Genomic DNA, 22,879 nt, shown 5'->3' with positions numbered 1-22,879 from the left:
AATCTCTCCACTTTTGTGCTCCTTGCCTATGATTTTATAATTATCCTATTTTGCACCATAACATCTAAAAAGGGGTTCCACAGTCCTTGCCTCCACTTCACTACTACCCTTTGTGTTCTTAATCATTTGCAACCTTCTTTCCCTCCTTTATTCAAGCTGGTCTTTCAAAAATAGCCAATTTCAGGAGTTCCACTTTCAAAATGTCAGGCTGAGGAACTCCGCGGCCCTACTCCTCAGCCAAACAAGCATAGTTATTGAAAACATATCTGAAAATTGTAAAAGCATGCAACAAACAAAGAAACACTTTATTCAAGGCAATTTTCTAAAACTCAGAACAGTGAGAATCTGGGGCGTTTGACTGACAAACCGCTCTCTTCTGCCCCTCTTCAGGTCTGCAGTGAAGGAAACTCCATTGCAGGCAAGTACAGCACAGAGCACAAGGCTCCGTTGCCACCCCCCCACACACCCTACTCCCCAAGTCAAGAGTATCAAACCTCCCAGTTACATGTTGAGAAAGGTAAATTCCTGGTGATTCAGGTGCGGCAGTCTGTGAATCCTGGAACCTTGGTTACCTTCACCCTTCATTCTAAGGTAGGGTGCCAAGATGACAGTGGCATTCTAACCGGACCAGAGGTTACTCCCTCCACTAGAGGCCTTTCCCAAGAGCAAGGGTGTCATTCACAGAGAAGTGAGAATTGTCTTGAACTGTGGAGTAGTTTATACCCAGACATTAAGAAAACCAATAAAGCAATCAGCCAACAATTAAAAACCTAATAGCCGGGTGTGATCAGGGTAAAAAAAACATTCAAGAGTGCCCTGTTGTCCTGTCTTATAATGATAAGATATTAGATATGGTTATAGGTGCTTTGGAGGGTGGGACATAACACAAGGAGACTCAGATAGATGAGAGGCAGAAGCCTTGATGACTTACAGCTGAAAAGGAGAGAAAGTTGACAGGCTGCCATGGGGTTGCACCTGGGGAAGAGAATCAGAGCAAGCTGGAGCCCTAGGAGACTAGGTTTTGCAAGCTCCCTGTGGAGTTGCTAATTTGAATAACTGAGGGCTTAGTGAATGAAGGCTGTCTCTAATTGATACTTGGCCCCTGGGTAATTAGGGCAAGCGAATAGTGTCCCCGGAGTAGGAAAGTCTGAAAATTTTGGAAGTAGTATAATGCCAAGTGAAATAAAGATATTTCCAGATAAACAAATTTGAGGGAATTTTTTGCTAGCAGACCCACTTTATAAGAAATACTAAAAGAATTTCTTCTGGCTGAAAGCAAATGACCTCAGACTAGTAATTAGAAACCATAACAAAAAAAAGTGGTAAAGGCAATTAGATCTAGAGGGCACACTTTGGCCTTGATATATATCTTGGGCTATCTTGGGCCAAGAAATAAAAAATGTAAAACCTAGCCCAGATGTTTTCTAAAGTACTTTCTCTTCCCCTTATGACTAAAGTCATCATGCAATCCCTCCACACCATGAATATTGACCTATAGGGAAGTGTTTTTGTTTCCCAGGCTGCTCAAAGCAAATACCATGAATGGTTCAGTTTAAATAATGGTAATTTATTTTCATATACAGTTTGAGGCTGGGAAAATGTCCAAATGAAGGCATCTTCAGGGTGATGCTTTCTCTTTAAGACTGTGGTTTTCTCAGGCTGGCTGCCAAGGACCTAAACTTGTCACGTGGAAAGGCACATGGCAGCATCTCTTGGTCTCTCACTTCTCTTCTGGGATCCATTAATGTTTGGCTTCTGGCAGCTCTGTCTGTGGCTTTCTCTCTCTCTCTGTCTGAATTTCATTGTCTTGTAAAGGACTCCAGTAATAGGAGTAAGACCCATGCTGATTGAAGTGGGCCATGCCTTAACTGAAGCAACCTCGTCAAAACATCCTCTTTACAATGGGTTTACACCCACAAGAATGGATTAAATTTAGGAGCATGTTTTTCTGGGGTACATACAGTTCCAAACCATCACAGAAAGCAACATCTGTATCTATTAAAAACCGCTAGAAATTCAACTCCATTCCAACCATTGTGAAAGAAAAATTTCTAACTTGCCCTGTACACTTTTCTCCCTCTCTCTTTAGAAGAGCTATTAACTTCTGTAAGTATCCATCCTTTTCTGTCAAGTCATATCAAGCTTTAAATACCTGACGTGATATATCAGTTTCCAATCACTGCTTTAACAAATTATCACAAACTTGGGGTATATTAAAAGAGAAAAACTTTAATTTTAAGCTCTGAAGTTCAGAAGTCCAAAATAAGTCTCATTTGGCTAAAATCAGGGTGTTGGATGAGCTGTGTTCCATATAGAGGCTGTAGGGGAGAAACCATTTCCTTGCCTTTTCCAGCTACTATAATCTACCCACATTCCTTGGTTCAGGGCCCTCTTAAAGTAGTCACATCACTCTAGCCTCTGCTTCCATCATCACTTCTCTGATTTTCCTGTCTCCCTCTTTCCCTTATAAGGAACCTTGTGATTACAATGGGCCCACTGGAATAATCCAGGGTAATCTCTCCATCTGTAGATCTTAATCATATCTGCAAAGTCCCATGGCCATTAAGATAACATTTCACTGATTCTGGGGATTAGGACATGAACATCTGTAAAGGAGGCCATTATTTTACTTAACCACAGAAGAGGAAATAAAATGTTGTAGAACTATCCTTTGATTGTTTTCATAATAAGGGACATATCCCTAATATAAATATGAAAATGAAGTATTAAAAGTCCGTGATTTTATTATTTTAAAAAACTTTTTTCCCCCATTTGTGTTAGTCAACCAAAGGGGTGCTGATGCAAAATACCAGAAATTGGTTGGTTTTTATAAAGGGTACTTATTTGGGGTAGAAGTTTACAGTTACCAGGCCATAAAGCATAAGTTACTTCCCTCCCCAAAGTCTTTTGCCACCTCTTGGGGCAAGATAGCTGCCAGGGTTCAAGCTTCCTGGGTTCCTCTCTTCCCAAGTTTCATTCCTCTCCAGGCTCAGCACCTGTTTTCTCCACAAGGTCAGATGTAGACTATGAGACTCTCCAGGCTTTGCCTCTTTCCACAAAGTCAGCTGTAATCTATCTCCTAGAGGAGAAAAAATGAGAAAAGACAAAAAGAGAAATCGATACAGAAGATCACACAGCAAATGGAGACAGACAGCAAAATCAGCAGGGCAGGGGAAGGGGCGACAATAAATAAATCTTTGAGGAAAAAAAAACTCTGGCTCTGTTCTTTGCCATGTCTTTTATCTGAGTCCCCACCCACCAAGGGGCAGAGGGCTGGAGCCCTGGGAAGTAAGCATAGAGAGGAGCTTGGTTGTGAGGAAAGAGAAGCAAGCCCCCAAAGAGAGGAATCCTGAGCCCAGAGAGAAGTGAGCCAGGAAGAGAGGAACCCAGGAAGCCTGAAACCTTGCAGATGTCGGCAGTCATCTTGCTCCAACATGTGGCGACAACTTTGGTGAGGGAAGGAACTTAAGCTTTATGGCCTGGTAACTGTAAACTTCTACTCCAAATAAATACCCTTTATGTAAACCAACCAATTTCTAGTATTTTGCATCATCACCCCTTTGGCTGACTAATATACCACTGTCTTAAACAGAGAGAAGAAAATTAGATTGAATGTATGGGGTCAGTAAGAGCCTAATCCTGTAGAAATTATTTAAAACTGTGTAAATTCAACTTAAAAGAAAATCAAAGTGAGAAAATTTGAACTTAGTAAAAGTATATTTGAAAAGCAGTTATTCAGAAACTCAGATTTAAAATAGACTAAAGATGACACTTTCAACCTTTGCCTAGAAGCCATGAAGGGAAGTGGGAGCAAGTCTTATGGAGGATGTCTTAGTTTACCCCAGGGCTGCTGATGTAAAGTACCAGAAATAGGTTGGCTTTTGTAATAGGGACTTTATTTAGGGTAAAAGCTTACAGTTCTGAGGCCATAAGATGTCTAAATGAAGGGACCGTCAGAGATATTTTCTCACCAAAGTCAGCTACTGGTGATGGTCTCCAGGCAAAAGGGAGGATAGTATGCTGTAATAAGGAAGAATGGGTCACTTGGGCTAGCCCAGGATGCTCAGGGGGATCTGGGAGTTCAAGGTGCTCAGACATATGTATCCATGGTACCTGTCTCAGGTCTCAGAGTTCTAATTCAGGGTTCTGATTTTCGTAAAGATGACTTTCCACTGCTGCACATAAACCATTTTTGAAATTCTGCTACTCTGCTTTTCAGCCTCATGTGCACTCTGGCTGCAGAAATTAAAGGTCAAACAAACAAAAGCCTTCTACTTTTCACATCGTGTCCTTAGTGATTGGCTAGCTTGCGCCTGTTATTTTCTTACTAAAGTGCATCGTTAGCTCTTAAATACAATCAGCCAAATCACAGTCTATAATTACCTTTACCACCATATCTTTCAAATGCTAAAGAGATCACATGTGTCAGATTATTTCCTTCCATGTGTATGCTATCCACATTCACCATAGGTGAAATATTAGTATTTGTGATGCTGTGGCTGGATTATCCTTTATGGGATGTCCTTGCTGCCATCTAACTAGTAAGTAGAACAATTCCAGAATTCTGCTCTAAGGATCTCCTTTCTGAGACCACTTCTAGTACCAATTATCTTACTCTGGATTCTACCAGAAGCAGATCCTGAGGTAAGGATTTGAGAGTAAGTAATTTATTTGGAGAAAAGCAGGAGGAAAGTAAGAAAGTCGGGAAGCAATACAGAGAAGGAAAGGAAAGCAAGCAGTATGAAGGCAGCTATCACAATGTGCAACTGGAGCTTAATCCCATGGGCAAACTTTGGGAAAGAATGTTAAAGACAAGACTCAGAATCATCTCACCTTCAGAACAGGGTCATCATTAGTTTAGGGCACTTGGCAGGGTGAGTTGTTAATTGCCCAGCATTACTAACTGCCACCTGTGAGGGCAGATTTGTCTTTGAAAGTTCAAGAAATCAAGTAAAACCCTCAAGCACAGAGACACAGATATCAACACCTGGACCTGCCAGAGGAGATTGCTATCTACGTGGGATTTGTTGGGATTACTAGCATATGACATCAATGCAAGAATTCAAAAATTATATTAGCAAATAGAATAGAGAGACACATAAAAAAAATACAATGATCAAGTGGTATTTTTTCTAGGATTTAAAAAAATGTTCAACATTAGGAAATTCATTTTTATAATTATATTAATGGATCTATGGAGAAAAAATATAATTATCTCCATAAACGGAGAAGACAAATTTTTTAAAGAGCCAACATCCATTAAAAAAATCCACCTTTTATAAGATAGGAATAGTTGGATACTCCCTAAAAATGCCAAATTATGGCATCTCAGCTCCAATATAAGAACCTTAATGTGAAAACAAAACATTCTCACTAAAGGCTACAACAAAACAACTTGTATGCTATTCATAACTAATAGAAAAGAAATAAATAAGAAGTATAAAAACTAGGAATTAAGCCACATCTACTTTTTCATATAGTATTACTGCTTAGAAGAAACCCAGAATGATCTTATTATAACTTATAAAATACAGTAAGTCGATCTGACAAAAATATTAATACTCAGATATCAGAACCATTAGTTACAAAAGCATCAAAAATAGTGAAGTAAAGCCCCATTCACAATATCAAAAATAAAAGATAAAATACCTAGGATTAAATTTCATACACAAATGTCAAGCTTTTTTTTAAGAAATCACTGAAATGTCCAACACAAAAGAAAGAATATTTACAAAAGAATATTTACACAGATGGAAAAGCATATCGCATTCTTAGATAGGAAGCCTCAGCATTATGAAACATGTAAGTTCTCCCTAACTTCGCCTATAGGCAATTCCAATAAAAATACCCAAACACATTTTTTAACTGCATCAGTCATTCTAAATTTCATAATAGACTAGCAAGGAAATCCAGGAAGAAAAATTTTAAAAGTATAACACTACACCTACCTATATTTAAATTTATTATAAGCTGTGGTGTTTAAAACAAGTCTGTGAATAAACACATTGATGGAATAAAGGTCAGATACTGACCTACTTTATAAGGGAATTTAGTATATGATAAAGAAAGTGTCTCAAATAGCGGTACTGGATGACTGTGCTAATAACTAGATAATATAAAACTGAATCTCTACCTCATGCTTTACACTAAAATGAAGCCATAAAAAAACTACAAAAAGATGGGAGAATATTTTTATTTATATTACAGTTGGAACAAATCCAGGAGATATAAAAAATTAATTTGGCTGCATAAAATTAAAGAACTTCATGAGGAAAATTACAATCAAAATACAAAAATTAAACTGTAGTCAAAGTAAAAAAATAAACAACAATCTGGAGTTGTTAACTCAAGTCACAGAGGACTATCTTCCTTTAAATTAAAGTGTTCACTAAAAAACAAAAAGCAAAAAAATAAAACCCAAAAGAAAAATGTTAAAGGACTTAAACAGTTCACAGGAAGGGACATAATTCTTAAGTATATGAAGTATGAAGAGATGCTCAATCTCATGCATAAAAATACATATTAGAACGACAGTGAAACATCATTTCTCACCTATCGGATAAGACCAATTAGTCTGATAACATACTATGTTGGCAATATTGATGGAAAACAGGGATTGTCATTCATTATAGGAATGTTAAGTTTAACAACCTATAAGGAAAGAAATTTGGCAAATTTACAATGTACTTACTGTTTGTCATAGAGATGTCGGCTAAGGGTGGGAGGGTCTTTGTCTCTTTGAAGATAACCTAAGCTGTTTGTTCTGACTTTGTAGGAGTGGAACCGTAAGAGGCTGCAGTCCTGCCCTTGGTGACCATGGCAATGACTCCAAGTCCTGGTAGGCAATTTAGCAATGCAAACTCTATGTACATACCAGTCAGCCCAGGCAAACTCTGATGGTGGTGATGCTGAAACTTTTTTTTTTTTAAAGATTTATTTATTTATTTAATTTGCCCCCTCCCCCCGGTTGTCTGTTCTCTGTGTCTGTTTGCTGCCTCTTGTTTCTTTGTCCGCTTCTGTTGTTGTCAGCGGCACGGGAAGTGTGGGCGGCGCCATTCCTGGGCAGGCTGCACTTTCTTTCGCTCTGGGCGGCTCTCCTTAGGGGGCGCACTCCTTGCGAGTGGGGCTCCCCTACGCGGGGGACACCCCTGCGTGGCAGGGCACTCCTTGGGCACATCAGCACTGCGCATGGGCCAGCTCCACACGGGTCAAGGAGGCCCGGGGTTTGAACCGCGGACCTCCCATGTGGCAGACGAACGCCCTAACCACTGGGCCAAGTCCGTTTCCCCGTGATGCTGAAACTTAAGGGAACTTGGACTTGGCCTCAAATGGGAAATATAATATAGCCTGTGCATAAATTAAAAATCATCTAATTCTGTATCCAAGTGTGCCTAGTCTCTACAAATCCAGTTAAGTGATATGGGCTTATAATGTTCAGAAAGGATGTAAGACTAAATGTGTATTCAAGGTTGCATCCAGATAGAATGTGGGCAAGATGCTAATTCAAGCTCACCTGAAATGTGGGTGATATGTTAATTCAAAACCTATCTGGTACTCAGGCAAAGACTTAACTAACAAAGAAAGTAGTTTTCTTTGATGAAAGCACCATTTGACTCTCCACCCTGTATAAAAGGAACTTGAAAATCTTGTTCGAGGCTCAGGTTTGAAACAGAAAGCTCCCGAGTCCAGCCGGCTGCCAATAAATCATTTTTCCTTCTCAAAAATCATTCCTGAGTCCTGGCCTTTCTATACGTAAATAGTTGAACCTCTCTTAACTTCTACAATAGCAATTCCATTTCTATACCTCCACACAGTTGAACATTTTTAATATTAAGAAGGCTTGTGCAATTAGCAAAAATTTAAAGCAACCCAAGTGCCCAAAAGTAGGACATAAGTTAAAATAAGTGATGATGCATTTATTCAAAGGAAAATTTTGCAACCATTAATAAAAGAATGTGGCACTCTCTGTATTAACATGGAATATTCAACTATATATATTAACACACATATACACACACTTATACATACATAGACACAAATGCTGGATATGCAAAAAATATTGCTGCAAATATGTAAGAGATTAGCAGTGGTTGTGGTCTCTGGGATGGAGAACTGGTGATTCTGGGAAAGATGTTTCTTCTGCATAGCATTTGTACTTTTAAAATTCTGTAGTAGGTACATGTATCACCTATACAAAAATAATTTTTAAAAGAACTTATTCCTCTTTCAAAATAATATTTTGCCTTACAACAAAATATATCAGATCACAGTAAATAGTATAATGCCATTGTGAATCTGCTTTGGCTTAACCATGAATAATTCCCTGGAAGAAGCAGAGAAATATAAAGCCAAAGAAATGGAGGACACTGCTGATAGAATACAAATTGCAAAAAAAAAAAAAAAAAACAACAAAAATCAAACAGTATATAACATCTATGAAAATTACAAAAATAGGCTTTAGGTGTGCTGTTTTCCAGGATATCAATTTTAGGAAAATTTGTATTCGACAGACAAAAAAAGTATTCTATTAAGCATAAATTTCTCAATTATGTATATCAACTAACACTAAGTGGCAGTACATTTATGACCAAGTGAAGAGTTGGAAGCCAAAAATAATATTCTTTATCATACAATAAATTTGTTTTTATTCAATGAGAAATGTGTTTATTATGGACTCTTTTCAGAAAGTCTATACTGAAAGAGCACTGAAAAAAAATCAAAACTTCCTTTATTAAGCAAATGAAATGCTCCCTTTTTTACAGAAGAAAGACAAAGTAGGAAGTATTCTTTTCCAAATGATTTTGGGTCATATCTCTCCAGAAGCACCTGTCAAATTAAAACAAATCTAGACTTGCTCAAGAAACGGACTTTGGCCCAGTGGTTAGGGCGTCCGTCTACCATATGGGAGGTCCACGGTTCAAACCCCGGGCCTCCTTGACCCGTGTGGAGCTGGCCATGCGCAGTGCTGATGCGCGCAAGGAGTGCCGTGCCACGCAAGGGTGTCCCCCGCGTGGGGGAGCCCCCACGCGCAAGGAGTGCGCCCGTGAGGAAAGCCGCCCAGCGTGAAAAGAAAGTGCAGCCTGCCCAGGAATGGCGCCACCCACACTTCCTGTGCCGCTGACGACAACAGAAGCGGACAAAGAAACAAAAGCAGACAAAGAAACAAGACGCAGCAAATAGACACCAAGAACAGACAACCAGGGGAGGGGGGGATATTAAAGAAATAAATAAATCTTTAAAAAAAAAAAAAAAAGAGAAACTTTATTGGAAATGGTTACTGTGAGGGTGTAACAGGAGGTCAAGCCTAGGGAGGTTGTCCAAATGTTTCCATATTACAAAAAAAGCACATGGGAGGCAAGCAAGAGTAGACATGCCTTTAATACTTACAGGACCCAATGGCGGCCAGCCAGGAGGTACTGTGCCACCCCTTGAAGGTTAGGGGCTTGTAAAGGTATTACAGTGCCCAGAACAGCTACAGAAATGCTGCAGAAATATGCTTGTGCATGCAATTCTCAAAACATTTTCACCACATCCTTGTTTTTATCTTCAAGGACTGGATTGCTAACATGTTCAGCCCATTCCTTCCCTTAGTTCTAATCAACATTAAGGAGAGTAAAATAATCAAGAGGAAGGAGGGGGAATGGACTTTCATGTTAACCCATCACTCCACCCCAGTTCCCTTTTAACCTACTGTTCTACACACAGATCTTTCCCAGTACCACTTGAGTGCTCAGGGCATTGGAACATTGCATCCAGATTCCATAACAACAATATAAAAGACAACAGAATATTAGGAGTAACATATACACAACATTGAACATTAATGCTTGACAGTGAAATTACACAATTTAGAGTGTAGCAACCCATATTACAGATTTCCTTTTGTTGTTCCATACAGACAGGGGCAAACATTTTCATTAATAGATAACAAAGTACCAGGTGGGGGTGTACATGGGGCTCGATGCTATCCATGATGTCTGCTTTTTCTGTGGAGCCACTCTGCTGATTTTCAGGTCTCAGTGGTATGGCTCCAAATCTTTGCAAAGGCATCTGCCTCAACATTCCCGAGAGAGGTATTAGAGGAGTGGGGGGAGGGGGGGCATGTGATAAACAGTTACCTGTTGCCGCTGACAGGTGTCCCAGATGTTCTTCCACAAATCTCTCCCCCACAGAGGGTAGTTCACAACAATCCATTGCTCCTGTCTTGTGTCTAGTATCTGCAGTCCATCACTGGATAGGCATGACAATCTTCAGAGTGGCTGGACACTACTGGGTTAAGCCCTCTACTTGCAACAGGGCATGGTATGCTGCATATAGTTGCTCTTTTAAGGGGCTATATTATAATTTGGCCCCTTTTCACAGCTGTGACCAAAAACCCAAGTGGTACTTGTTTAGAATGTTGCCTTTGCCACAAACCCCACCCAAAGCCAGTATTGGTACTGGCCACATCCAATTCTGAGGGTACATCAGGATCCACCACCACCCTTCACGGTTTGAGCCTGTGCCACTCTCCTCTTTTTACCTTTTAAAAGCAGGCTGCTGGGGGTCCTCCCCTTCCTATGCATTACTTTTCCTGATTAACACATATAACGGTGTTACTATCTAAGCGAAATGAGGGATAAACAGTCTCCAGTACTACAACCACCTCAGAATATTCATCAATTGTTTTGAAGTTTGTGGTATAGGAAAACATTGTCTTCCCCAACCAAACAACACTTAAGAATTTGACAAAGCAACCAGGACTCTGGAAGCTTTCCCAATTGTTTGACTATCCCAGGGTCTCAAGATATCATTGTCTTTGATGCTTGTTTTAATTCTGAAAGAGAATTACTGGTCAACATAATATCATCAATACAGTGAAATAGGGTTATAGCCACGGGTTTCTTCCAAATCCTGTGCCATCGGGCCAGGATAGATGGTTGGGCTACGCACAAAGCCTTGGGGGAGCACTGTGAAAGTCCATTCTTGGCCACAAAAGTTCCTTTTTCACGACCCTTCCGTATGTTCTGTCTCAATTCAACTTTTGTCCCACATTTTACTCTTTCTTAATAACTATACATTTTATCTTAGGACAAGATTACTTTCTTTTTCCTTAATAAAAAGAAAACAACACATTCTATATACTTTACATACTTAAGTTACCAAAATGCTTTTGGAAACTATCTTCAAGCAAACCTCTTACAACATACAATTACCATGAACAATAAACAAACTTGTCAGAATAATGATTCAATTTGGTTATACGCAAACATCTATTTTCTTTATTTCAAATACCTAGTAGCATGCAATACTAGAAATAGTCTTTTAGAGGCAAGTTGACAGGGGAGGATAGCTGCTATCAGGATTAAACCACTGTTTAATTGCAGGCTTACAAAGCAGGCAGCATTTTTCTATTTTTCTCTTCTTTACTTTCACAGAGTTGCCCAGTTCAAATGTTATTAAACTTTAACAGCACCAATTTTATCAATATGGCTATTCAGGCCCAATTAGAAGTAACATGGAAACAGAAGAGAGAACATTAATGTTGCTAAGTTTTTCTACTGTTCCAGCAGCTAAACTAATTCTATCAACGCCCACTATCCCACAGTTGCACCATTCAGGGGACAGGAGGTTTATGGAGTTGCTCCCAGAATGCTGTCCTTATCTCAGTTAACTCTTTAACAGAATATTTTCTTACAAGCATGGTTTCACTGACAAGTGCCCTATTTAGCATTTCAGCTTGGGCGGGATGTTGTATCTGTGATTTAGCCTTCCTTAAGTTGCTGTGTGTTGGAGTCACGGATCCGAAGGGTATCAGGAATGAAAGACAAAGAGAGATTGGGATCAGGGGATCTGAGAGCATTGAAGCCTCAAGCTCATCAGACAAGTTTATTAATCTCGGGGGCTTCTTTATATACCCCAAGCAGTCATGAGAACCAGCAACTATCCTAGCTAACTATTCCCATTACCTCAACCTGTGTAACACAATGGATCAAAATCTACGATTATAAATCAAGGTTCAAAATTTCAATGTTCTTTTATATTGCTGAGAAAACATACCCATAAATCTTGTTGCCCAGGTCGTCCTGTTCTACCTAGTCCTCGTTCCACCTGAATGTACACATCTCCTTGCTAGATTTATGACCTGCACATATAGCTATGGAGACAGCATGACTCGGTGGTCAAGGAAGTAACTTGCTTCCATGGAAACAACATGCCTTTGTTTCCCACAGCTGTGCTTTTATTTCAGCGGTCAACTGTTTATCTGTGCTATCTTACAAAGCAGTAAGAAGTGGTCATGCAATAGCAGAAGCCAGAGAAGGTTGCCCCTTTTCCTTTATATATAATTCCTCAATTTTCTTTTCCAGCTGAACAAGTCCTGAGCCCCGAACAAGATTTCTGAGCCTCTTTTATAGAGAGGAAAGGCCAAATGGTTCTTTTGTTTCAGCTCTCAATAGGCTTGAATTAGTATATATCTTCCACATCCTAGGTAAGCTTTTAGCATGGACTTCATACATTCTAGATAAGCTTTTAGCACATTTGGTTTGCATTTCCCCTGAATATTTAAAGTTTATAGAGTTTGCACTGATAAACTGTTTCCTGCGACTGGAGTCGTTGCCATGGTCACCAAGGGCAGGACTGCAGCCTCTCATCATCCCACACCCACAAGTCAGGACAGACAGCCTAGGTTAAGGTTATCTCTGAAGAGTCAAAGAGTCTCCCACTTATAGCCCACATCACTACCATGAGAAAGTCTTTTGGATAACCTGCCAACTATGCCAATTGTAACGCAAGAGGTCAAGTCAAGGGAGGCTGACCAAATGTTTTGATATTCCAAAGAAAACACACAGAAGGCCAGCAGTAGATAGGACTTTAATACTTACAGAACCTGATGGCAGCTGGCTGGGAGGTACTGTGCTACCCATTGGGGATTAGGGGCTTATAAAGGTATTACAGTGGGGAGGTAGGGAGAGGGGAAGAAACAGTGCCCGGAACAGCTACAGAAATGCTACAGAAATATATCTGTGCATGCAATTCTCAAAACATTTTCACCACATCCTTGTTCTTATCCTCAAGGACCGGGATGCTGGCGTGTTCAGCCATTGCTTCCCTCAGTTCTAATCAACAGGAAGGAGGAGGGGGAATGGGCATTCACATTACCCCTTCAGAGGGAATAAAGAGATTCCTGCAAAAAGAAGATCTCTGTAAGAGGGACGATGCTCTGACCATAAGATCTGCAAGCACTTCAAGGGTTAGGCCAAAAGGGCTTTTCTTTTATAGACAGAAGGAAACAAGGCTAGTACACTCAGTGCCTCAGGAGATATTCCAAAGAAAGCACAGGTGCAATCAGTGCCTCAGGGGAAGAGGACACTCAATATAGGGAAGGAGTCAAATAATGGGCTCATGGGTTACAAAATAAGTTCTCATAAATCTCATAACAGAGAAGAGTGGGGAAAATCATGATATTCAAGGATAGTTTTTCTGTTTTCTTTTCTCTTCTCTCCCCTCCTCCTGCTTTTTTAGGAGGTACCAGGGATTGAACCCTGGACCTCTTATGTGGGAAGCAGACATTCAACCACTGAGCTATACCTATACCCCTGCCTCCCCTGTTTTAGAGAAGGTGTTTAGCAATTCAAAAGGAAAACCCCTAAAAATCTCAGCGCATTGCTTCTAGGCCATAAACAACAGAGTGGGAATAGAATGCATGGAGATAAAGCTGAATTACCAAACAAATAAATAAATAAATAAGCAAAACCCCATCACAAGGGAGAAACCAAACATTCAAAGCATCTAAATCAGTCAAGTGCTTAGTACATCAGTTTATGATGTGCCTCAATTCAAGTGTAGGCATCTTGTGTTAAGAATGAAGAGATACCTGAGCTGTAAAACCTGTTACTAATCATTATTTCTCAACATTTGATTTAAGGACCATTTGCTCAGAATAAAATATCTGGACATTGATGGTGGCAGAGGGGGTAGGTGGAGAGAGTTGAGGCCCAAGAATCTCCATGTTTATCTAGCTCCTAAGGTAAAAATGTGTACCCACCAATGTTTTGAGAACCTCAATGTTTGTCATGAAGAGAACCAGGAATTCATAAATACAACAAAGTACAGGTCTTTTCCAACCTAAAATATCAACACTCACCACTATGCCAAATGTACTGTATTGGTCGTCATAGGACTTCTGACATTCTCTTCAATATTTTTCTCTTCATTGTCCATTTCCCCCACTAGAAAATCTCTAATGGGGAGTTTAATGTGGACCTTTTCCCAAAAATGTGAAAAAAGGGCAGAATTATTAGATGAAAAATAGAAGGCAGGAACAAAAATCTAACCTTACTACTAGAGTTATTATGGAGAAAGAAGAAAGAACAAACATTATTACTGAGAATGAAATCAATAACTGTGAGAAACTTTCCTTAAGGAAGTAAACAACTGTGTACAGATTGACAGTGTTTATGAAATCATGGGCAGGAAAAATAGGTTTGTGGAGATATTACAACCACTGAGTACAGTGAATTTACTTATTATGGTAACTCATGTTAACTGAGGGATTTATAACTTTGCTGTAACCAGATGCCTTCCTTGCCCCTCACAGTTTGTTTAGCTTATTTCTATTCCTTTACTTGTTATCCAATGTTAACTGAGCAATTTATTAATATAACATTTTTGTAACTAAATGCTGATCCCTTATTTACAACTCTGTTGTAACCTATAACCAAATGCTTATCCCAGTTGGCTTTGTCAGTTTTCAGGGGCTCCTCAGTTCCACACTTGCACACTCCCTGTAACCCATAACTGACACATGACCAATCATTATCTGCCAAGTCCCTTTGTTTAATATCATAAAAACCCTAAGTTCTTTAGACTCAGGGAAACAGGTTTGAGCTTTTTCTTCCTGTCTCCTTACCCAGACACCCTGTTATAATGTTGTAGAATTTGAGAGAGGTTCAATTATTTGCGTATAGAGAGGCCAGGACTCAGGAATGATTTTGAGAAGGAAAAATGGTTTACAGCTGGACTCCGGGATCTTCCTATTGAAAACCCGAGCCCTGAACAATACTTTCTAGTTTCTTTTATACAAAGAGGAAAGGTTAAATGGTCCTTTTGTTTCAGCTCTCAATAGGCTTGAATTAGCATATATATCTTCCACATCTTAGACAAGCTTTTAGCATGGACTTCATACATTCTAGACAAGCTTTAACACATTTGGTTTGCATTTCCCCTGAATATTTAAAGTTTACAGACCTTGCATTGTTAAACTGTTTCCTGGGACTGGAGTCGTTACCATCGTCACCAAGGGCAGGACTGTAGCCTCTTACCGTCTCACACCCACAAGCCACAGACAGCTTAGGTTATCTCTGAAGAGACAAAGAGCCTCCCACCCATAGCCCACATCAATATAATTTTTTTCTCAAAATCCCAATGCCGATGCCATGGCATTGACTTCTGAGTGCATTGTGCAATGAGTCCTTCCTCAGTAACAGGCACTGCAGGCTGAGCATAATCACTGAAAAGAGATTCACACTCAGACAAGATTTGGGTGTCAATTTAAAACTGCAAGGATAGTGTAAAAGTGCTACAAACACATGGCAGGGAAGAAAAGGGCTTCTTTTTAAGAAAAACAAATATCAGGTTAGCCTGATGCTTTCCTCTAGGAGAAGACAAGGGCGGATGGTCTATGGAGAAAGGCTGTGACTCGAGAATTGATCACATCACCAATTAAGTTAAAGTTCATGTGGGAAAACAAAGAAAAGACAGTTTCAGAAATGCATGAACTTAGAAAACAGACATGTAACTTCACAGGGAAAAGTGAAAAAGCAAAAACAAAAAATGTTTTAAGCTTCATTCTAATCAAACTAAAATGAAAAGCTGAAGTAAGTGTAGAAAACAACTGATGGTTTGAAACAAAAGGGTTATGTGTATGTAAATAATTCTTTTACATGTGCTCTAAAAAACTAAACACGATTTTGAAAAATAATTGATGGAAAAGATATATAATGTGCAAAATAAATTTTTTATAATGTAAATTAGGTTTCACACAGTAGAATATATAATGAAGACTGGAAAAGAGAATGGAAAATGAAATAGAAAGTAAAAAATGCTAAATTTCTTGTTTTACATAAGAAGGCATAGAGACAATTTTAGTTATTGAATTAAAATTAGAATTTATCATTTTTAAAGCATTGAGAAAGTTAAAAGTATTTAAAATGGTTCACATAAAAAAAACTACAGTTCAGAAAAACATACAGAGAAAACACACACACACACACACACACAAAGGAAACAGAAGGGAATATTATAATATATATTATCAGGTATAAATCTTAAGTTGTATACCTAGGTATGCAAGAAATTTAACTTTCTTTTTCCATTGCTCAGTTTCCATTCTTATGCCCCAGGTATGACAGGATGGTGATCAATTTTAACCTCAGATTTTGAGGACTGTCCCTCCACCCCATGCCTAGTGTAGGCACAAGACTCTGAGAAGTCTCTACAATAATGCAAAAGCTGGCAATCTGCTCCTTGAGACACAACTCTGTAGAATGTTGCTGTAATTCACATACCAGTCTGCCTGGTCTCTTCAGATCCTAATTCCTACTTCATTTGGGGCACAGGAATTTTGCTGTTAATTGTCTGGGTGCCCATCGTCTCACCTGCCTAGGCCATCAGAGCCCTGAGGCTATTCTCAGAGGCATGGAAGCTTCTTCCTCAGACACTCTACTCTCTTCCCCTCAGCCCAGGGGACTCTCCTAGTCTATGGAAGACGGCTTACTCTAGCTACCTATTACTGAACTTGACCTTGTGTTTATGGCCCCCAAATTCTTTCTCTTATTTATTTTGCTCGCTTCTAAGTTCTTCTAAAGAGTCTGGCTCTTGGAAAATAAAGCCAAAGAGATTCACAGGTAATTTTAAGCTTCCTCCCATCCATATCATTCCCATGAGGCAATGAGCACTGAGATATGCATTTGAATAGAAGGAAAATATTAAAAACATACATAGGGGAAGCCGATGTGGCTCAAGCAATTGGACTCCTGTCTACCATAGAAGAGGTCTGGGTTCGATTTCCAGGGCCTCCTGGTAAAGGTAAGTTGGCCCTCATGGCGAGTTGACCCAAGCGGCCCATGTAGTTGACCCATGTAGAGTGCTGGCCCACACATAGTGCTGGCCCACGCAGCAGTGCTAGACCACAGAGAGTGCTGGCCCATGCGGAGAGCTGGTGCAGAAAGACGACACAACAAAAAGAGTTACAGAGGAGAGACAATAAGAAACGCAGTCTATCAGGGAGCTGAGGTGGTACAAGAAACTGAACACCTCTCTTCCACTGTGGAAGACCCCAGGATTGGTTCCTGGTACTTCCTAGAGAGAATACAAGCAGACAAAAAAGAACACAGCAAATGGACAGAGAGAGCAGACAATGGGAGGGAGAGGGTAGAAATAAATAAATAAATCTTAAAAAGAAAATACATAGGTTACCAATTTGAAAAATGTATGCCTTCAGACAAAACAGAATAACATTCATTAAATACACAACTCACTTGGAAACAGAGAATAGCATCAGGGAAGCGGATGTGGCTCAAGTGACAGAGCTTCTGCGTAACCTATGGGAGGACCTGGGTTCGAGCCCTGGGGCCTCCTGGTGAAAAAGAAGAGAAAGTGTGCCCATTGGCGAGCCAGGGCCTACACGAGTGCCCATGTGGTGAGCGTGGGTGCCTGTGTGGTGAGTCAAGTGGCAGCATGGTAAGCCAGTACCCATGCAAGTGAGTCATGAAGCTGAAACCAGGAACTGAGGTGGCACAATTGACAGGGAACCTCTTTCCCCATCAGAGGTCTCCAGGATTGAATCCCGGTGAATCCTACAGCAGAAAATGAGAAGAGAAGTCAATACAGACAGCAAAAACAGCAGGATGGGAGGAGGGAAAAGGGGAAAAATAAATAAATAAATCTTAAAAAATGAAAGAGATTAGGCTCCTACCCCAATGACACACTTGAAGTATTTATTTAAGAACGATACTGTGATGGTTTCAAGTGTCAGCTTCGCTAGGTTATGGTGTCCAGTTGTTTGGTCAAGCAAGGAAAGGCCTGATTGTTACTGTGAGGTTATTTTGTAGACAGATATATATCAATAGGTGGTTGATTGCATCTGTGACTCATCACATCTACAAAGAACAAAGGAAATCCTCAGCAATGAGGGGGCCTCTCCTAACCCAGTTAGTTGGAAGTCTTAAAGCCAGGACTGAGGACTTTAGAACTCTGAACGACTGCTCTAGCTCAACAGCCAATTTCTCCTAGGAAAAACAATTTCACCTTCATTGGCGTTTCCAACTTGCAGTCTGATACTCAGAACTCAAACTTGTAAATCTCCACCTGTAGCATGAACCTATTCTTTCTCTCTCTTTCCATACAAATCTATGTATATGTCAGTTCTGTTTCTCTAGAGAACCCCAAGTAAAAAAGATTTTACCAGGAAGCTACGCAAAAACGTCCAAAGATCAAGCCTCTCAGCACAGCTGCCAACTTTGGAAGGCTGCATTATCAAATATCTATATATAGAACTTTGGCATAATTAATAATTCTAGTCATCCCCACCCATCCTGCAAACTGATAAATTCCACCATATCATCTTTAATCACAAGACTTTGTTCAACAGCATAGTAGCTCAAGTCCTAATTAAATGTCTCTAAAAAATGACTTCTTCCTATCAGTCGAAACTTGGCTCTTCCCTATGATACACATCTCTGTACCCAAAAAATTGGTTATCATCCCTGCATTAGTGCTTTGGAACATTCCATTTCGCCCACTAGAATATATTCCCCTTACTTATTGGCACCCTGCCCACTAATATAATACCCACATTCATTTTCCGCTTTGACAAAATTACCTCCCCTTTCGGATGTCTTCCAAAGCTGTGCACATAAATTTAAACTTGAACTTTTTAAAGACCACATCATACATAAGTCAGATACTAATTACATTTACAAATTAAAAATACCCCTCCCCACGCAATAATACAGATATCTAAGAAGGGACAGCTTTCGGTACTTTTCTCTCCACCCCTTCTCCACTCTCTTTCCCAAGTCTCCCCTTTTACATCGGAGCATGGAAAGAAACCGGGTTTAGAGGCTTCGCATCACCGGCCCTAAGCCCGCGTTACAGAACCAAAGAGGCAAAGCAAGTGCAATAAAAAGCAAAGCAAGTGTAGTAAGAAAGTCCCCTCCCAGCTCGCTCACGACACCAGCAAGAGCCAGAGACGCCTGCAGGGCCCTGGGAGAGGGGTGCCTTCCGCCGCGGGCGGGACTTCCGGAGCTAGCGGAACACCTGGGAGGCGCAAGGAGCTGAAGGAGCTGAAGGAAGTCGCGAAGCGGCCGCGGGGCGCGGAGAGCGGAAGTCACGGGGGAGCTGAAAGTAAGACACGGAAAGCGGAAATAGGATCTGGGAAAGCAGAAAAGGAGGTCGCCCTTACTGCCTCTTTGGCTGTCTGGCTGCGGCTGCGCTTTCAGCGTCTTCAGGAACGGGACGGAATTCTAGAATGTCCCTACGGAGGGGACGTTAGGTTTTCTCACGCGAATTCCAAATGGCTCCGCCGCGGCTCGGCAGCCTTCGCTGGGTGTGGGAACACATGTACTCAACGCCGGGGACCCAAGCGTTGAGGTGAAGGAGGCTTGAACTCTTGGCAGGATGCAGCAGTCATGTAGAGCGTAGGTTCATGCTCCAGCAGGGCGGCGGGAAAGGATGAGGGAAAATTGTTGGAGAACTTGGACATATAGCCGTTTTTATATTTTTCAAAAGAATAGGGAGGTTTGGTTTCAATGCACTAATGAAACTTGTGAATATTTTCAAGGCTCTTTGCTAAGTAGGTAAGGCTCCCTGGAATCTCTATAATTGTCTCTGTTTCTACTTATATATTATCTGAGGTAACGAAAACTTCCTGCGTCGTTTGTTTCATGCCCTGACTTTTAGGCAGAACAAATGACCAACTCTCTTTGATACGGATTTTTAAATTTTAGAATTCCTCCGAATTGAACCGCGGTAATCTTTTTAAGGGTTCATGAATGTAAAATCAGTGGTTTTAATACATAAGAATGGGTTGAAAAAGCGGAAACGGACCTTGCGAGAACACTATCTCAACCTTTCCTCCTCTGTCCTTTCCTCGGTTCCAGATCTGAGAGCCTGTTTTCTAGGTGTTGAAGGTATAGAAATAAACATAGGCAGGAATAAACGAGGAAAACTCTGAAACTCTGAAGATCGAGCGCTCTTGGAAGAGGAAGCCTGGAAGGAAAAGCATTATATAATTGCGACATATACTGGGTGAGGGAGGAGCAAAATCGTGTTTGCGATCATTCTTTCTAGCTTTTTAGGTCTTCATGAGGCTTTAAATACCTTATAACTAGTTAATACTGTGGGATGTGTCAATTTAATTGCATCGTTTTCCACTTTGATAGGCCAGATGGTGCGATGGGAAGTAGGGCACAAGTAAGGATAGTCCATGAGTTTTGCAAAAGGTTTATGGGATTGGCCAACCAGGTGAAGATACTAAAGGTAGGCTTTAAGTATGTGGAAATTTTTCTTTTTATTTTGCAACTTTTATTTTACTTCTTTACTTGTTTGCTTATTATGTATGTTTACCACATTGTCCCAGGCCAGTCAGTAAGTGGATCACCCAGCGTTTTAATCATTCTTTCTTGGTAGATAATCTGAACAATGATAGGTACAGGCAACTATTGAGTCTTCGTTGAAGTGGGGAAAAAAACATGTTTTGTTCTAAATAAACGCTCGTCTGCTTACCCAATGCATGCAAGCACTTTCAATTAAAAAAATTTTTTTAAAAAGATTTATTATTAGTATTATTTGTTTATTCCCCCCCTTTGTGGCTTGCTTAGTGTCTGCTCTCTGTGTCCATTCACTGCGCGTTCTTCTGTATCTGTTTGTCTCCCTGTGTTGTGTCATCTTGATGTATCAGCTCTCCGTGGGGTGCGGGGCCATCACTTCTCTGCATGGAACGGGTGAGCTTGCCTTCACGAGGAGGCCATGGGACTTGAACCCAGGGCCTCCCATACGGTAAATGGGAGCCCAATTGATTGAGCCACAGCCACTTCCCAGCACTTTCCATTTTGTTTTTCCATTTTGCTCATATCTCAATAACCATAGCTTTTTCCCAGTAACTCATATCTCAATAACTAAAGCTACAGACAGTTGGTGACATTTGGAGGGGGGAGGAAAACATATTTTGTTCTAAATAATCACTTGTCTACTTACCCCAGTGCAGGCACCTGCCTTTTTTTAATTTGCTCATATCTTTTCTTCTTAATTGCTAGTTATTTTTATTCCAGAATGGGGAAATGTTGCCTTGATAAACTGCAATTTAAACTCCAATACTGTGTCATTCCCCACTCTCTTTTCCTATAGGTTTTAGGAATGAAGGAATAAGAGCCTAAAAAATTTCCTTCAGAATGGGAGCCTTGAAATCTTAACCTCAGTAGTTGTTAAAAATAATTCTGAAAACTGTTGTGCTAGCTAATGTATGTGCAAGTTGATGAAAGGTTCTTCCTCAGGGTGTTAAGCTCTAGTTATGGCAGGAGTTCTTAACCTTTTTCGTTCCATGATCCCTTTGCCAGTCAGGTGAAAACCATGAATCCATTACTAAGTCCACACTTCACTGTGTATTATTTAATAAATATATCACACCCACACCAACATGTCCTCACAAGAATAAGGGTTTTTTGAATTTCAGTTCGTGCTCACAGCCCTTGTTAAGAATCCCTGAGCTATGGGGTAATTAAGTAAACTGTGGCCTCTTAGACAGTATTACAGTTAAGGTGATGATTGACTGTAAGCTTTTACCCCCAATAAATACCCTTTGTAAAAGCCAATAGACTTCTGGTACTTTGCATTAGCACCCTGTACCAATTTGATATGGTTATGAATTCCAAAAATAGATATTGGTTTATGTTTGTAATCTGGTCTGTACCTGGGCATGATTCAGTTATGATTAGGACATTGCGTTCCCACCCATAGATAAAAGGCATGGCAAAGAACAGAGTTGAGGGTGTTTGGTGTTGGAGTTTGATGCTGAAGCTTTAAGCTGGAGCTCTGGAAAATAAGTGCACAGAGGAAACAGAAAGAAGCCCCAGGAAGAGAGAAACCCTAAGCCCAGGAAAAAGAAGTCTGAGGAAGGGAGGAACCCAGGAAACCTGAACCTTCACAGTTGTTGGCAGTCATCTTGCTCCAACACAGGAATATAGACTTTGGTAAGGGAAGTAACATATGCTTTATGGCCTGGTATCTGTCAGCTCCTACCCCAAAGACATACCCTTTATAAAAACCAATTAATTTCTGGTATTTTGCACCAGCACCCCTTTGGCTAACTAATACATTACTCTAGGGAGCAAAAGTGCATTGTATGTGGAGTTTGTGGGATGGTGGTTGAGATGAAACAACATTGCAGAGATGTTGATGATTGTTGCAGCTAGGTGATGGAAATTTTCACCTTTACTGTGAATTAGAAAATTTTGGAAATGAAAAATTTTAAAAAGAGCACTAAAGGAACTAAGACAAGAACGTTAGCGTCCATTATAGATGAGAGATGGTTAATTTTTATATCATTTTCTGTATTTACAAAAAAATGATTTTGGAAAGTTTCAGAAGTAAAGCTTAAAAAATTATCCCTACAGCCATGAGATAAACCAAATACTGGGGACTGTTTTCTGGTAACCAAATTAAGCTCATAAAATTTGGAATAAGTGTCCGATTGTTGGCCTTATAATTTACTAAATAGTGTATTTCCCAGAAGAAAAGAAAGAGGTTCACTTATGGAGTACAGAAGAACATTATAAGGAGTCAGATGTTAAGGAATAGATTATGTTATAGCCCAGATCATACAATGACAAGATAGAGTACC

At 40.1% G+C, this 22,879-nt stretch overlaps 1 protein-coding gene and 1 long non-coding RNA gene across 10 annotated transcripts in view; one reads left to right on the top strand and one right to left on the bottom strand.

Annotated features, from left to right (window-relative positions):
• Positions 1–2,209: 2,209 nt before the first annotated feature.
• LOC105747152 (uncharacterized) lies at positions 2,210–19,327 on the bottom strand. The gene is made up of 4 exons (XR_009188047.1): positions 17,957–19,327; positions 15,229–17,837; positions 14,126–14,244; positions 2,210–3,079 (listed from the first exon to the last, which is right to left on the bottom strand). It is a non-coding gene; the product is annotated as an uncharacterized lncRNA (long non-coding RNA).
• ECHDC1 (ethylmalonyl-CoA decarboxylase 1) overlaps positions 19,263–22,879 on the top strand; it is a 47,813-nt gene continuing 44,196 nt past the window's right edge. The window contains exons 1-2 of one of the 9 annotated variants that reach the window (XM_012529224.4): positions 19,374–19,632; positions 20,142–20,289. The gene's annotated coding sequence lies outside the window, so the exon portion shown is untranslated. Of the gene's footprint in view, positions 19,839–20,141; positions 20,290–20,423; positions 20,521–21,996; positions 22,230–22,879 lie in introns of all 9 variants that reach the window. The other 8 variants (XM_023591886.3, XM_058307392.2, XM_023591887.3 and 5 more) reach the window with 8 other exon arrangements.

This window comes from Dasypus novemcinctus, chromosome 11 (genome assembly GCF_030445035.2).
Source record: "Dasypus novemcinctus isolate mDasNov1 chromosome 11, mDasNov1.1.hap2, whole genome shotgun sequence".
NCBI classification, from domain to species: domain Eukaryota; kingdom Metazoa; phylum Chordata; class Mammalia; order Cingulata; family Dasypodidae; genus Dasypus; species Dasypus novemcinctus.
The sequence above is the reverse complement of the archived record's forward strand: the minus strand, read 5'-3'. Positions and strand labels throughout refer to the sequence as shown.